Source organism: Lepidochelys kempii, chromosome 7, assembly GCF_965140285.1.
Source record: "Lepidochelys kempii isolate rLepKem1 chromosome 7, rLepKem1.hap1, whole genome shotgun sequence".
In the NCBI taxonomy this organism is placed as follows: domain Eukaryota; kingdom Metazoa; phylum Chordata; order Testudines; family Cheloniidae; genus Lepidochelys; species Lepidochelys kempii.
In genome coordinates, this window is record NC_136386.1 from 37,479,694 (window position 1) to 37,497,490 (window position 17,797).

Sequence of the window (17,797 nt, forward strand, 5' to 3'; positions counted from 1 at the left end):
GAAGCAGGAAGTTGGCTACGGAACGTAAGGTGAGCCAAACCGGAAACAGAACTTCCCCTCCAGCCTAGTCCCAGCCGCTCGCTGGACCGTGACGCAGCGACACTTCCGGCTTTGCACCCCGTGCTCGTACTTTGGCGCTTGCCTGAGCTGTCTTCGCGCAAGAGCAGTGTGTGGTTCTCTGTGGAGCATGCGCAGTGAAGCGCTCACCTCCCTTGCGACCTGCTTGAAGGCGCAGGCGCAGTAAATCTGCTGAGTGGGGTGGGCTCTATGGTGTGTTGAGGCTTTTCCCACGCAGGCAAAGGGTTAGACGGCGTCAGTCTGCAGCGCAGCCACCTGCTACCTTTCCCCAGCACTAAGGCCCAGGTCCTCAGAGGGATTTAGGTGCCTAATGCGGCTCTGGATCTAAATCCTGCCCTAGGCACAGGCAATTAAAAATATTATTTGTAAACCTTCTCTCCCCTGCACATTAACTTTGTTATCCAACCTTCTCAATAGTAGAGGAGTGCAAAACCCTTCGCACCAGTACAGTTCCTCAAAATCTAATGAGTACTTGCGGCACCTTAGAGCCATATGGTTCCCAGGTGGGTCATCAGCAGTGCTGGAAGCTTTAGATCCACAGCGCAGACCTCTCTGCCACTCGGGCTAAGTAATGATACCAGCCATAAAAGGGGAGATGAGGCACATTTTGACAGTGGGTGTAGCTCACGAAAGCTTATGCTCAAATAAATTTGTTAGTCTCTAAGGTGCCACAATTTTCTTTTTGCAGATACAGACTAACATGGCTGCTACTCTGAAACCTGTCATAATCTAATAAATACTTCAAGAGTTCTATTTTTTAAAATGACTATGAAACTAGTATTGTGGGTTTCTGCGTTCATTGACTGTCGGATTCCATAGCACATTTCCTTTATTTGCATGTAAACAGACCTTCGTTAATTGCCAGCCCCATGAACTCTGGTGGTCAAATAGGGTTCTATTCATCTTGCACATCTTCTTCCGTAATACTTGTCTGTAGGCCAAATTATGCCCTCATCTATAAAACCTCTATTATTATTATGCACCCACGTTAATTTACTATTACAGTAGTGCCCAGAGGCCCCAACCAAGATTGGTGTCCCACTGTATATTGGAGATTATGCCCAGTGACACCGCTGCAAATCTATTTAAAAGTAATGTCAGTGTGAGAATGATGGATGGAAATAATCTGGTTTGACGGTCAGAGCTTAGAGTGAGTTTGCAGGGACGGCAGTAAAAAAAAACCCCAAGATATCTTAATTCTTGCAAACCGAGCAAATGTAAATTAGTAAGAAATTAATATGGAGCCATAAGAACGGCCCTATTGGATCAGAACAATTGTCCATCTATCCTGGTATCCTGTCTTCTGACAGTGGCCAATACCAAATGCCTCTGAGGGAATGAACAGTACACGTCAAGTGATCCATCCCCTGTGATCCGCTCCCAGCACCTGGCAATCAGAGGCCTAGGAACACCCAGTGTGGGGGTTGCATCCCTGACCATCTTAGCTAATAGCCATTGATGGAACTATCCCCCATGAACTTATCTAATTCTTTTTTTAACAAAGTTATACTGACTATTATTAGCATACTTCAGTAGTGTCCAACCTGTGGTGCTCAAGGATGACAATATTAAGAAAATGCATTGTGCAGGAGGTCAGACTAGATGATCGTAATGGTCCCTTCTGACCTTAGTTTCTATGAATCTATGAAAATGTGCATTTGATATGAATGAAAATACATTTCCTGATCTGCCCCTGCAGTTTTTTAATGAACGTGTTTGAGAGTTAGCCCCATGGTCACCAGGAGGAAATAGGAATCTCACCTGCCATTGAGCCCCCAAAAGCAAAACAGGAGTTTGCCCAGAGGAGCACTTAGCAGAGGTTGGCTCCTTTCCCTTTCCCACATTGGTGCCATAGGGCACCCCAGGAGAAGTGAATAAACAAGAGAAGCTAGAAGAACCAACAGTCACTTCTATCTCCTTGATTCTCTTCCCCAGACCAGCTTAGAACAAGTAACCTGCGGGCTGCTCCAGCCAATCCCCTGTCTACCCTCAACATGCCTGCTACACCAATGGCTGCAGAGAGGGCACTGGGACAGCTGCCTATGATGGCTTTTTGCCACAGGTGACTCCACAGGAATTCTGGGGGAAATCCCAAGCAGGGGACTTGTGTGTGGTTTCTGCTCCCTTTCTGCCTGAAGGTGCAAAGGGAGCAGAGCAGGACACAGAACCTGCCCCCAGATATTGAGTGCAATCCCATTCCCTTTTTGTAATAAAGTGGTTGTCCCTCAAGCTGAAAGGTTTTGACAGCACCAGTATACCGCACCTATATCCATGACCTATAAAACAGCCATCCCTCCTTCCTAATAAACTCCTCCAATATCAAACCCTGGAGCTGCCACAGCCATTTTAAACTTTTATTTTTCACAGTGGTTGAGCTCCCTGCAGATGCAGACATCTGAAGCCTAGCAAATGCCTACAGTTAGGCTAAATATACCCTGCTAAGTAAACCATGTTGAGAATGATTTAAGATGTTCATAGGTAAAAGTCTGCAGTGCATGGAGTTAATATTCCCAGATGCTGGGACAAACCCAGTATCCAGATTTTAAGATGTCAGGGCAGATCCTCTGCTAAATCAGCAAAACTCCATTGACTTCAGCTAAAAATCGGTGGAGACCTGTGCCAACTTACACCAGCTGAAGATCTGGTCCATAATTTAGCTGAACTTTGATACCTGGTTTTAGACCAGCGGTTCTCAAACTGTGGGTCTCGACCCTGTTTTAATGGGGTCATCAGAATGGAAGGTAGACTTGCTGGGGCCCATGGCCAAAGCCCAAGCCACACAGCCAAAGCTGAAGCCCCAGGGCTTCAGCCCTGGGCAGTGAGGCTCAGGTTACAGGTCATCCGTCCAGGTCAGTGGGGCTCAGACTTTGACTTTGGCCCCTCCATCTGGGGCGGCGGGGCTCAGGCGAACTCAGGCTTTGGTCCTCCCTTGTGGGGTCCCGTAGTCATTTTTGTTGTCAGAATGGGATCATAGTACAATGAAATTTGAGAACCACTGTTTTAGACAGATAATTACCTTCCATGGAGTCAGGAAACTAAGGGTATGTCTACACTACGGAATTAGGTAGAATTTATAGAAGTCGATTTTTTAGAAATCGGTTTTATATATTCGAGTGTGTGTGTCCCCACAGAAAATGCTCTAAGTGCATTAAGTGCATTAACTCGGTGGAGTGCTTCCACAGTACCGAGGCAAGCGTCGACTTCTGGAGTGTTGCACTGTGGGTAGCTATCCCACAGTTCCCGCAGTCTCCGCTGCCCATTGGAATTCTGGGTTGAGATCCCAATGCCTGATGGGGCTAAAATATTGTCACGGGTGGTTCTGGATACATATCGTCAGGCCCCCGTTCCCTCCCTCCCTCCCTCCGTGAAAGCAAGGGCAGACAATCGTTTCGCGCCTTTTTTCCTGAGTTACCTGTGCAGACGCCATACCACGGCAAGCATGGAGCCCGCTCAGGTAACCGTCACCATATGTCTCCTGGGTGCTGGCAGACGCGGTACTGCATTGCTACACAGTAGCAGCAACCCATTGCCTTCTGGCAGCAGACGGTGCAATATGACTGGTAGCCATCATCTTCATGTCCGAGGTGCTACTGGCCACATCGGCCAGGATCGCCTGGGCAGACATGGGTGCAGGGACTAAATTTGGAGTGACTTGACCAGGTCATTCTCTTTAGTCCTGCAGTCAGTCCTTTTGAACCATCTTATGGTGAGCGGGCAGGCGATACGGATTGCTAGCAGTCGTACTGTACCATTTTCTGCCGGACAGGCAAGAGGTGAGGATGGATAGCAGTCATATTGCACCATCTTCTGCCGGGCAGGAAAGAGATGAGGATGGCTAGCAGTCGTATTGCACCATCTTCTGCCGAGCAGCCATGAGATGTGGATGGCATATAGTCCTTCTGCACCATCTGCTGACAGCCAAAGATGTAAAAGATAGATGGAGTGGATCAAAACAAGAAATAGACCAGATTTGTTTTGTACTCATTTGCTTCCCCCCCTCCCCTGTCTAGGGGACTCATTCCTCTAGGTCACACTGCAGTCACTCACAGAGAAGGTGCAGCGATGTAAATCTAGCCATGTATCAATCAGAGGCCAGACTAACCTCCTTGTTCCAATAAGAACAATAACTTAGGTGCACCTTTTCTTATTGGAACCCTCCGTGAAGTCCTGCCTGAAATATTCCTGGATGTAAAGCCACCCCCTTTGTTGATTTTAACTCCCTGAGGCCAACCCTGTAAGCCGTGTCCTCAGTCGCCCCTCCCTGTGTCAGAGCAACGGCAAACAGTCGTGCATCTGAGTTGAGAGTGCTGTCCAGAGCAGTCACAATGGAGCACTCTGATGGGGCTAAAACATTGTCGCGGGTGGTTCTGGGTACATATCATCAGGCCCCTGTTCCCTCCCTCCCTCCGTGAAAGCAAGGGCAGAAAATCGTTTCGCGCCTTTTTTCCTGAGTTACCTGTGCAGACGCCATACCACGGCAAGCATGGAGCCCGCTCAGGTAACCGTCACCCTATGTCTCCTGGGTGCTGGCAGATGTGGTACTGCATTGCTACATAGCAGCATCAACCCCTTGCCTTGTGGCAACAGACAGTACAGTACGACTGGTAGCTGTCATCATCATGTCCGAGGTGCTCCTGGCCACGTCGGCCAGGAGCACCTGGGCAGACATGGGCGCAGGGACTAAATTTGGAGTGACTTGACCAGATCATTCTCTTTAGTCCTGCAATCAGTCCTATTGAACCGTCTTATGGTGAGCAGGCAGGCGATACGGATTGCTAGCAGTCGTACTGTACCATCTTCTGCCGGGCAGCCATGAGATGTGGATGGCATGCAGTCCTTCTGCACCGTCTGCTGACAGCCAAAGATGTAAAAGATAGATGGAATGGATCAAAACAAGAAATAGACCAGATTTGTTTTATACTCATTTGCTTCCCCCCCTCCCCCGTCTAGGGGACTCATTCCTCTAGGTCACACTGCAGTCACTCACAGAGAAGGTGCAGCGATGTAAATCTAGCCATGTATCAATCAGAGGCCAGGCTAACCTCCTTGTTCCAAAAAGAACAATAACTTAGGTGAACCATTTCTTTTTGGAACCCTCCGTGAAGTCCTGCCTGAAATACTCCTTGATGTAAAGCCACCCCCTTTGTTGATTTTAGCTCCCTGAAGCCAACCCTGTAAGCCGTGTCGTCAGTCGCCCCTCCCTCCATCAGAGCAACGGCAGACAATTGTTCCACGCCTTTTTTCTGTGCGGACACCATACCAAGGCAAGCATGGAGGCCGCTCAGCTCACTTTGGCAATTAGGAGCACATTAAACACCACACGCATTATCCAGCAGTATATGCAGCACCAGAACCTGGCAAAGCGATACCGGGTGAGGAGGTGACGTCAGCGCGGTCACGTGAGTGATCAGGACATGGACACAGATTTCTCTGAAAGCATGGGCCCTGCCAATACATGCACCATGGTGCTAATGGGGCAGGTTCATGCTGTGGAACGCCAATTCTGGGCTCGGGAAACAAGCACAGACTAGTGGGACCGCATAGTGTTGCAGGTCTGGGACGATTCCCAGTGGCTGCGAAACTTTCGCATGCATAAGGGCACTTTCATGGAACTTTGTGACTTGCTTTCCCCTGCCCTGAGGTGCAAGAATACCAAGATGAGAGTAGCCCTCACAGTTGAGAAGTGAGTGGCGATATCCCTGTGGAAGCTTGCAACGCCAGACAGCTACCGGTCAGTTGGGAATCAATTTGGAGTGGGCAAATCTACTGTGGGGGCTGCTGTGATGCAAGTAGCCCACGCAATCAAAGATCTGCTGATATCAAGGGTAGTGACCCTGGGAAATGTGCAGGTCATAGTGGATGGCTTTGCTGCAATGGGATTCCCTAACTGTGGTGGGGCCATAGACAGAACCCATATCCCTATCTTGGCACCGGAGCACCAAGCCGGCGAGTACATAAACCGCAAGGGGTACTTTTCAATAGTGCTGCAAGCCCTGGTGGATCACAAGGGACGTTTCACCAACATCAACGTGGGATGGCTGGGAAAGGTACCTGACGCTTGCATCTTCAGGAACTCTGGTCTGTTTCAAAAGCTGCAGGAAGGGACTTTCTTCCCAGACCAAAATAACCGTTGGGGAGATTGAAATGCCTATAGTTATTCTTGGGGAGTAAGGGGGAGACGTTTATGGCAGGGTGGGAGGTTGAGGCAAATCGCTTGGCTGCTGGTTACGCGCTTGGCTGCTGGTTACGCGCAGCCAGACACCAGGGTGGGTAGAAGAGCACAGGAGGGCGCGGTACGCATCAGAGAAGCTTTGAAAACCAGTTTCATGACTGGCCAGGCTACAGTGTGAAAGTTCTGTTTGTTTCTCCTTGATGAAACCCCCCGCCCCTTGGTTCACTCTACTTCCCTGCAAGATAACCACCCTCCCCTCCTCCCTTTAATCATTGCTTGCAGAGGCAATAAAGTCATTGTTGCTTCACATTCATGCATTCTTTATTCATTCATCACACAAATAGGGGAATGACTACCAAGGTAGCCCAGGAGGGGTGGTGGAGGAGGGAAGGAAAATGCCACACAGCACTTTAAAAGTTTACAACTTTAAAATTTATTGAATGCCGGCCTTCTTTTTTTTGGGCAATCCTCTGTGGTGGAGTGGCTGGTTGGCCGGTGGCCCCCCACTGCGTTCTTGGGTGTCTGGGTGTGGAGGCTATGGAACTTGGGGAGGAGGGCGGTTGGTTACACAGGGGCTGTAGTGGCAGTCTGTGCTCCAGCTGCCTTTGCTGCAGCTCAACCATACACTGGAGCATACTGGTTTGGTCCTCCAGCAGCCTCAGCATTGAATCCTGCCTCCTCTCATCATGCTGCCACCACATTTGAGCTTCAGCCCTGTCTTCAGCCCGCCACTTACTCTCTTCAGCCCGCCACCTCTCCTCCCGGTCATTTTGTGCTTTCCTGCACTCTGACATTATTTGCCTCCACGCATTTGTCTGTGCTCTGTCAGTGTGGGAGGACAGCATGAGCTCAGAGAACATTTCATAACGAGTGCGTTTTTTTTTCTTTCTAAGCTTCACTAGCCTCTGGGAAGGAGAAGATCCTGTGATCATTGAAACATGCAGCTGGTGGAGAAAAAAAAAGGGATACATTTTATAAAACAGTGGCTACAGTCTTTCAGGGTAAACCTTGCTGTTAACATTACATACATAGCACATGTGCTTTCGTTATAAGGTCGCATTTTGCCTCCCCCCACCGCGTGGCTACCCCCTCAACCCTCCTCCCTCCCCGTGGCTAACAGCGGGGAACATTTCTGTTCAGCCGCAGGCAAACAGCTCAGCAGGAACAGGCTCCTCTGAATGTCCCCTGAAGAAAAGCACCCTATTTCAACCAGGAGATCATGAATGATATCTCACTCTCCTGAGGATAACACAGAGAGGTAAAGACTGGATGTTGTTTGAACACTAGCAAACATACACTGCAATGCTTTGTTGTACAGTGATTCCCGAGTATGTGTTACTGGCCTGGAGTGGTAAAGTGTCCTACCATGAAGGATGCAATAAGGCTGCCCTCCCCAGAAACCTTTTGCAAAGGCTTTGGGAGTACATCCAGGAGAGCCGCGAATGCCAGGGCAAAGTAATCCTTTCACATGCTTGCTTTTAAACCATGTATAGTATTTTAAAAGGTACACTCACCGGAGGTCCCTTCTCCGCCTGCCGGGTCCAGGAGGCAGCCTTGGGTGGGTTCGGGGGGTACTGGCTCCAGGTCCAGGGTGAGAAACAGTTCCTGGCTGTCGGGAAAACCGGTTTCTCCGCTTGCTTGCTGTGAGCTATCTACAACCTCATCATCATCATCATCATCATCATCTTCTTCGTCCCCAAAACCTGCTTCCATGTTGCCTCCATCTCCATTGAAGGAGTCAAACAACACGGCTGGGGTAGTGGTGGCTGAACCCCCTAAAATGGCATGCAGCTCATCATAGAAGCAGCATGTTTGGGGCTCTGACCCGGAGCGGCCGTTCGCCCCTCTGGTTTTCTGGTAGGCTTGCCTCAGCTCCTTAAGTTTCACGCGGCACTGCTTCGGATCCCTGTTATGGCCTCTGTCCTTCATGCCCTGGGAGATTTTGACAAAGGTTTTGGCATTTCGAAAACTGGAACGGAGTTCTGATAGCACGGATTCCTCTCCCCATACAGCGATCAGATGCCGTACCTCCCGTTCAGTCCATGCTGGAGCTCTTTTGCGATTCTGGGACTCCATCATGGTCACCTCTGCTGATAAGCTCTGCATGGTCACCTGCAGCTTGCCACGCTGGCCAAACAGGAAATGAGATTCAAAGTTCGCAGTTCTTTTCCTGTCTACCTGGCCAGTGCATCTGAGTTGAGAGTGCTGTCCAGAGCGGTCACAATGGAGCACTCTGGGATAGCTCCCGGAGGCCAATAGTACCCCACAGTACCCCAAATTCGACCCGGCAAGGACGATTTAAGCACTAATCCACTTGTCAGGGGTGGAGTACGGAAATTGATTTTAAGAGCCCTTTAAGTCGAAATAAAGGGCTTCATCGTGTGGACGGGTGCAGGTTTACATCGATTTAACGCTGCTAAATTCGACCTAAAGTCCTCGTGTAGACCAGGGCTAAGACAAAGCTAATAGGGGGGTACTCAGAGTCTATGGTGGTGAGGACCACATACACACCTAGATAGATGGCTATATGTGTGGCGGGGTACTGTAACAATGCATTTGCATTTTTGTACTTAAATGTAATAATAACAATGAATTTCCCCTGGCTCTCAGATGCTCGTGTTTTTTCAGACTACAATTAGATTTCAAGCTCTTCAAACACAATCTTCAAAGCAAGGATTGTGTCTTCTTGTGTTTGTATATCACCTAGCACAAAGGGGGCCCAATCCTGACTGGAGACTTAGGTACTACCACAATACAAATAAAATAATAAATAATAATAATAATAATATAATTATTACACTGATGTTATTACACTGGTATTGTACACTGACAACCTTAACATTTTTTGCTCTAGGAATACTATTTTACACTTAAGCTTTCTTTGGAAGAGGTTTCCAAAGTGTTAAGTGTGGCTTGTACACAGTTCTGTACTGCTTCTGAATTCTGTTGTGAGTGTAACCCAAAACACATGCCCAGACACGTCAACATGCTAAATGAAGCACCTGAGTCAGCAGCAGTGGAAGCAAATTTTGAAAACAGTACCTAAGTGTACTAAGCATTGCAGGAATGGAAGAGAACACTCAGTTGAATCATGATTTATATACTTGTGCCACTGATGGATATTTGCTGTCACTACACTAAAAGCAACAATACACAATGCTGTAATAAACCCCCTGACATGCCGATCTCACGACTGGTTATATTTTCTTTCAGCATTATATCTAAGGCTCCAGTTCAGCAAAGTATGTGCTTATCCTTAAGCACATGCTTAAGTCCGTCCTTATTCAGCAAAGATACATCAGAGAGTCGGCACTGAACCAATTTCCCAGCATGGTGTCAGAGGCAATCTGTTGCTGAAGGTGCTGTCTTCAGATGAGATGGAAATCTGAGGTTCTGACCGTCTGTGGTCTTTACAGGTTCCTTAGTACTTTTTGAAACAGTTTAGCTTCTAGCAGAATTCCACCATAAGTGATGACATTGTGCTACTACCTCCATGTCTAATGAATTCAGCACAGGCTGAAAGAGGGACATTGTAGATTTTATCCTTCACTGGGTGACCTTGGACATGTCAGGTAACATTTCTGGGGGAAATTCTCAAAAGGTACAAATGGCAGGTAGGTGCCAAATTCTCACTGAAAGTCAATAGGAGTTAGGCAGCCTACCTGTCATCTGTGCTTTGAAAATCTCTCTCTCCCCATTTGTAAAGTAGAGATAATACTAGCTCATCTTTGCAAAGTGCTTTGATTAAAGGTGTTATAGGAGTTGTGACAAAGTTCCTCCCCTACCTTGGTGGGTCTTGCGCTTATTGGCAGATTTGCTCATCTTGGAGCTTCACAGCAGCCCTCAGCTTGGCTGTTTTTCTGAACCCAAGGTCCAGGTCGACGACTCCTGTGTCTGACCAGGACTTGGGAGGATTTGGGGGAACGCAGGCCTGCCCTCTACTCTGGGTTCCAGCCCAGGGCCCTGTGGAATGTAGCTGTCTAGAGTGCCTCCTGGAACAGCTGTGCGACAGCTACAACTCCCTGGGCTACTTTCCCATGGCCTCCTCCCAACACCTTCTTTATCCTCACCATAGGATCTTCCTGCTGGCGTCTGATAATGCTTGTACACCTCAGTCCTCCAACAGTCCGCGTTCTCACTCTCAGCTCCTAGTGCCTCTTGCTCCCAGCTCCTCACACGCACACCACAAACTGAAGTGAGCGCCTTTTTAAAACTCCAGGTGCCCTGATTAGCCTGCCTTAATTGGTTCCAGCAGCTTCATGATTGGCTGCAGGTGTTCTAATCAGCCTGTCTGTCTTAATTGTCTCCAGAAGGTTCCTGATTATTCTGGAACCTTCCCTGTTACCTTACCCAGGGAAAAGAGACCTACTTAGCCTGGGGCTAATATATCTGCCTTCTATTACTCTCCTGTAGCCATCTGGCCCGACCCTGTCACAGAGTGCAAAGTATTATCATCCTGTACAAAAAATCCCAACAGTTCTACTTTAAAAGAAAAAAATGCTTACTTACCTGTATAGTAACTGCTGTTCTTCGAAATCTGTTGTGCACATGTAAACGCCACTGCAGGTATATTGTGAGCCCAATGCACTCAAGTCGGAGACTTTTACCAGCAGAACCAAGGGATGGCACATTCACTCCTACTCTCCTTGTGCACTCATCCGAGGACATAAAAGGGGCATATCTACCACCTGCCTCTCCGTTCCTTCACACTTCTGTGTATCTAATGTCCGAAGTAGTGGGGAAGGTGGGAGGGTTGGGAATGTACACATGCACAACACATCTGGAAGAACAACAGACTGTAGAGGTAAGTAACTGTTTTTTCTCCTTCCAGTGATTATGCACATATACATCCCACTGCAAGTGACTCATCAGCAGTTCCCTTACAGGTAGAGGGAATTTGGATCATCTGAACAAATTGTTACCCCAATTTGCAGAAGTTTGCATCATTACAAGAGGCTTGAGTGGTGGCATAATGTCTGGAAAAAGTACATACAGATGACTACATGCTGTTTTGCACATATCTGATATTGGTATATTGCTCAGAAAGGCTGATGAAGCAGACTGAGCCCTGGTGGAGTGAGCTGTATCCTCAGGAGAGGAGAGACTTTAGCAAGTTTGTAGCAGAGCTTCATGCAGTCAGAAATCCAATGTGAGAGATGCTGAGTGGACACTGATAGACCCTTAATGCTCTCAGTGTAGGCAAGAAGAAAGCCTGGGAGAGGCTGTGAAGGTCCTAGTACAGTCCAGGTGGAACGCTAAAGCTCTGTGAATGTCTGATGTGTGAAGTTTTTCTTCAGCTTTAGAAGAATGGGGCTTTGGGGAAAACACCAGGAAATGAACGGTTTGGTTCAAATGCAGAGGTGACAGTACCTTTGACACAAACTTAGGGTGTGGCTTAATGGAAACCTTGTCTTTATGGAACACCATGAAAGGGGGGTCAGCCAGAGGAGCCTGAAGTTCTGAAACCCTCCTTGAGGAAGTGAATGCCACTGGAAACACCATCTTGTTAGACAATAGAAATAGGGAGATTGTTGCCCTAGATTCAAAGGGGGGATCCCATTAGTCTGGAGAGGGCTAGGCTGAGATCCCATGAAAGGAGAATAAATGTTGAGTAGAAATCTGGAAAGCGGAGGGTGAGAGAAAATGGAAAAGCCCTCTAGTCAGCATTGTGCAGATATGGAAGACAGATGGACTGGCAGGCCAGATGATTTCAAGTGCAAAAGATAGTCCAATACATGTCTAACTCCTGTATGATGGGGCAATAAGTTTTGAAATTGTGCCCAAGTTGAAAACAGCTTCCACTTTTCTGCATACATGGTTCTAGTGGATTCTTTTCTTCTTACCAAGATGGTCTGCACATATTAGGAGCATGATGTCTCATAAATACTCAACCAAAGCTCATTCATGAGGTGGAGAGTTTGGAGGTTGGGATGCAATTGCCCTGGTTCTGAGACAGGAGATCCTCAACTAGAATTAAAATTATCTGTGGCCAGACAGAGAGTTGATGTAGGTCCATGAACCAATATTCCATTGGCCAAGCTGCTGTCACTAATATTCATCATCCTTTGTCTGTTTTCATTGTCCTGGCTACCCTTGGAATGAAAGGAACTGGAGCGATGCATATATGAGATGACTGGATCAAGGGAGAAGAAAGGCAACTGTGATGGAACAAAATCTCCTACATTTGTTGTTCAGATTGGTTGTGAACAAATCTATTACCGGGCAGTCCCACTAGTGGAAAATCTGGAGGAGAATGTCCTTGCTCATTAATCACTCATACAGGTGTATGAAATCCCTGCTGAGGGCATCTGCACTTGTTTTTCTTATTTCTGGAAGGTGGAATGTCTTCAGGGAGATTGTTTCTTATGCATAGATTCCACAGGTCGATAGCTTCCTGGCATTCCTGAGACAACCTTACACCTCCCCTGCATGTTCAGATAAAACATAGCAGCGTGTATAACCTGGTGCTTGATGATGGACATAAATGTCTCACAGGCCTAGTGAATAGCTTCACACTCCAACATACTTTTATAGAGCAAAACTTACTGGGGCAACCAAAGAGCTTGAGTCTGAAGTTGACCGAGGTAGGCACCCCAGCCTTTGGCAGATGCAGCCGTTACCGGAGTTCTAGTAGGTTCTGGGGACAGAATGGAACTCCTTTGCATGTGTTCCACAAATCCAACCACAAATCCAGAGACTGAAGCACTCATGCAGGTATGCAAATCCACAAGTCCAGAGAATGCCTGGTAGGACACTATACCAATTGGAGCCAGGCCTGCAGACAGTGAAGGTGAAGTCTGGCATGTGGAGTTATGTATGTGCATGAGACCTTGGGACCCAGGAGCTGTAGGCAGGAATGCACTGTTGTTGTTGGATTGGACATGGGGCTTCTGGACAGAAATCCTTCCATCAGAAGGAAAACCATGGCAGGTGAGGCATCAAGGTCCACCCTGATAAAGCGTATGCGTTGTGTTTGTTGTAACTCTCATTTCTCCAAATTTAGCATCCAGCCCAGATAATAACTGCCTGATCATATATATGCTGTTTTGGACTTGGTTGCTTGATGTTCTGTGAACTCATCAATCGTCCAGGTAAGGAAATATTTGAATGCGTAAACGGGTGCAGGGGGACCACTACGCCTGCCATGCAGTTCTTTAGGACCCGTAACCCTGCTATGAAGTCTATAAGATGATCTAAAACAGTGGCTTTCAATCATTCCTGACAACTGTACCCCTTTCAGGAGTCTGATTTATCTTGCATACCCCAAAGTTTCATCTCACTTAAAAACTATTTGCTTACAAAATCAGACATAAAAATACAAAAGTATCATTATTACTGAAAAATAGCTGACTTTCTTTTTTTTTACCATATAATGATAAAATAAATCAATTGGAATATAAATATCGTACTTACATTTCAGTGTATAGTATATAGAACAACATAAATATGTCATTGTCTGTATGAAATTTTAATTTGTACTGACTTCGCTAGTCCTTTTTATGTTGCCTTGTAAAATTAGGCAAATACCTAGACGAGTTGATGTACCCTCTGGAAGACCTCTGCATACCCCCAGGGGCACACATACTCCTAGTTGAGAACAACTGATCTAAAAGATCTTGAAGGTGATATCATAGAATAATATGACTGGAAAGGAGTTTGCAATTACATGTCTTAGATTGGGGTGGGCAAACTATGTCCTGCAGGCCGGATCTGGCCTGTCAGGGCTTTGGATCTGGCCCACGGGATTGCCAGCCCCATGGTGCAGTGGGGCTAAGGCAGGCTCCCTGCCTGCCCTGGCCCCACACCACTCCCAGAAGTGGCCGGCACCACATCCCTGCAGCCCCTGGAGGAGGGGAGGGCAGAGGGCTCTGCGCGCTGCCCTCGCCTGCAGGCACCACCCCCCTGCAGCTCCCATTGGCTGGGACCGGGAAACTGCAGCCAATGGGAGCTGTGGGGTAGGTACCCACAGGCGAGGGCAGTGCACGGAGCCCTCTGCCCCTCCACCTTTCCCCAGGGATGTGGTGCCAGCAGCTTCTAGGAGCAGCGTGGGGCCAGGGCAGGCAGGGAGCCTGCCTTAGCCCCGCTGCGTACTGCTGCCACCCCAGAGCCGCTCAAGGTAAGCAGCACCGGGCTGGAGCCCATACCCCTCCTGCACCCCAACCCCCTGCCCTGAGCCTCCTCCCACACTCCACACCCTTCCCTGCACCCCAACCCCTTACTCTGAGCCCCTTCCTGCACATACACCCTGCATTCCCTCCTGCACCTCAACCCCCTGCCACAGCCCTACATTGATGACTCTGCATGCAATTTCCTCACCCAGATGTGGCCCTTGGGCCAAAAAGTTTGCCTACCCCTGTCCTAGATAGATTGCCAGCAGCTTTCCTGCTAAACAGTTGGATTTACAGCTATTGTATTGTCCTCCCAAAACTAAGAGACTTCATATCTGAATCTCATTTACAGTTATGATGGCAGAGCTTTAAAATGGGGTGACAGTGGACTTAGCAAAAATGCATAAATTCTTCATCTGGTGCTGTTGGTAACAAGATGATCTGGAACCAATTTATGGAACATAATTCATTTCAGACCATTACTGGAATGATTTACATCCTGGAGTCTTCTTGGATATATAACTGAAATGGAGTTGTCTGGCTTCATGCATTTTAAAACATTTATCATCTAAATCAGAGACCAAAATGCAAATTCTAACTTCCAGGGACATCATTTTGAGGTCAATATACCAATGATTGAATTACACTGTGATCTACATCTTTTTTTATTTAGCTCTCACAGATAAAATGGAAAATATTCTTCATGTTAATATTTAGTAACCTTTTTGCTTTTTTAATGCTGAATACTCTGGATGCCAGACAACCTAAAGCTATATATACAGTATTGTATCAGTCTCTACAGTTGTGTGGCCTTGCCATTTTATTAGGTACGGTTTGTTATAAAACTGGAAAAATATTTTTCTGCTGTCTAAGTATTCTCTCTCAGCTCTTTTTCTCTTTGCTGAAAGACTTTGGCAACATCTTTGGAAGAAATGAATAATGAGGTCACAGTAGGGGAAGATGCAGCTGCAACTCATATTTGATCCTCCAAGTAATTTTCCAAATACCCCAAAAAGCAAGCGAGGACCTGATAGGCCAAATGAGGAGGAAGCAAAATTCCCTCCTCCTCCTCCTCCCCCTAAACCAGGGTGTCTTTATACATCATAAAGAAGCAGTAAAAGGCACTATTTTGTTTATCTTTGCATTGTACATTTAAACTGTGATCCTATATTCCTAATCAATCTTACCCAGTCTGTAGTTTCTCATATTATCTACAGACACACACACATCAGCATCTAAACTCTACGTAATGGTTTGTGAACCATCCAACCCCCACACAGCAGACCCTCCTACTGCCCAACCTCCTGCTATAGTCCACGGATCAAAACATTCTGCATCTTACCCTCCACATAGGGTCCACAGATTTCACTACGTGCTGAAGACTCCAATCCATCCCTTGTATATAGCTTAGAAACCACATTGGGGTAGATTCAGATGCAATGAGGAGAGGCCTTTGAATACCTGGTTATGACTCCCTGATCTCACATCCTCCAACCCCAGAGCAAGTGAGACTTGCACAGAAGCACCTCAGAACTCCACTCCACCATAACCCCTTTCCCTTCTACTCTGTAGCTAGATGAGAGGAGGCAGCTGGCACAGAAGGCAGAGGAGCTGCCACTGCAGCAGACTGGAGAATCCAGCCCACTGTATCTAGCTCACCCATCATACACATACAAGCCAGATATGCTCCATGAACTCTGTGACCAAAGAACTTGCAAATTCTAACTCCCAGGGACATCATTTTGAGGTCAATATACCAATGGTTAGATTACACTGTGATTTACATAAGTCTTTTTTTTTTTAAGCTCTTTCAGATAAAATGGAAAATATTCTTCATGGGGGGGGGATAGCTCAGTGGTTTGAGCATTGGCCTGCTAAACCCAGGGTTGTGAGTTCAATCCTTGAGAGGGCCATTTAGGGATCTGGGGCAAAAATTGGGGATTGGCCCTGCTTTGAGCAGGGGCTTGGACTAGATGATCTCCTGAGGTCCCTTCCAACCCTGATATTCTATTATTCTAATATTTAGTAGTAGCTTGGAATGCAAGCTTTTTTATGCTGAATACTTTTATGGTGTAGAATTGTGCCTCAGAATCTAAGCCTTTTATTTTTTCCTGAAGGAAAACCTTCCAAACATGAACAAAGTGCAAGCCAATGCAGTTGTCACCTGAGTTTACCGACACCTTGACACAATATCTGAGAGGGATATGAAATTCCCTCATTCCTCTAAATGGGGTGTATTAAAGCTGAAACATACATGATGAAATTTTAAATGTTATCATCGTTGACTATTTCACTTCTGATCATTCTATCAGAGGCGTCCAGTTACAGTACTGTCCTTATCCTTCAGTGGCAAATATTGAGGTTGGGACAGTGGAGCAGCTGAATGTGAGGTTGGGGGAAGTAGTTCTAGCCACTCTCCTTCCTCTCCTATCCCCAAAAAAACACTGAAGCCACAAGAGGGAGAGAAATAATAATCACCACATGTGGTCTCTTGCTGCAAGACTCCTTGGTTTCTGTGGCACTAGTGCAGCAGACTAGAAATTCTGCAGCAGACAGCAAATTCAAAACAGGAGGATTTACTGAATTAAATATGAAAACAATGATACAATCAACTTTGCAAAACTTCGGAAAAGCCTCATGCAAAAGTACCACATTCACTGAAACTAAGACCTTATTACTTCTATATGGAAAAGAGACATCGTTCTCCTAATGCATGTACAGAATCTATTACATTAGAAATTTACAGTCTATGATGTGAAGAGCTTCTAAAGCTATTATACTACTTTGGCGGCAAATAACACTGAGACAGTTCTATGTTTATGGAACCTTAATTGCAAAATCCTTGACTTGGAAATATTTTTTATGAACTACAAAATTCCAGTGAGATTTTCTGTAATTCCAGCCTTGACTCGCTCTTCCTAAAGTTTTTGGTCTAGAAATACATTTTGTTTACTTACTGGGATTTTTTTGTTTTGTTTTTGTTTTGTTTCTTCTTAAATAAAACCAAATTTCTTAGGTGTCTATTTCTTTCTTACACTGTTTACAGTGCTGATTTTCTTTTAAAATAATTTTCAGAAAAGAAAGTCGTATTAGTTTTCAGAACAGCTGGGCGACACCTAACTTTGAGAGGTCCAAAGATCAGCAGCAGCAACCTCTCTCTTCAAGCCAAGACACTCCTGTTCAGTCCAAGGGGAGCAGATTAGATTATTCCCCCATTACTACAATGGAATTTATTAGATTTTTGAGCACAGTGCGGTGATTTCTTGGGGAGGTGTTATTGAGGCTCCACCAAGTATGACTGCAAAACTTCGAAGTTCCTTAAGTCATAGCTATTGGTTTGGCAAAGCTATCAGAACCTACAAGTGTTGCCTAGGGAACTCACAAGGCCTGTAGGACAGCCCGGCCCTTACAGTCTTCACTGGCCTCATCTTGTAAGAAA

At 46.5% G+C, this 17,797-nt stretch overlaps 1 long non-coding RNA gene across 1 annotated transcript; it reads right to left on the bottom strand.

Annotated features, from left to right (window-relative positions):
* Positions 1 to 6,590: 6,590 nt before the first annotated feature.
* On the bottom strand, positions 6,591 to 8,009 carry LOC140915276 (uncharacterized). The gene is made up of 2 exons (XR_013636123.1): positions 7,765 to 8,009; positions 6,591 to 7,194 (listed from the first exon to the last, which is right to left on the bottom strand). It is a non-coding gene; the product is annotated as an uncharacterized LOC140915276 (long non-coding RNA).
* Positions 8,010 to 17,797: the final 9,788 nt, after the last annotated feature.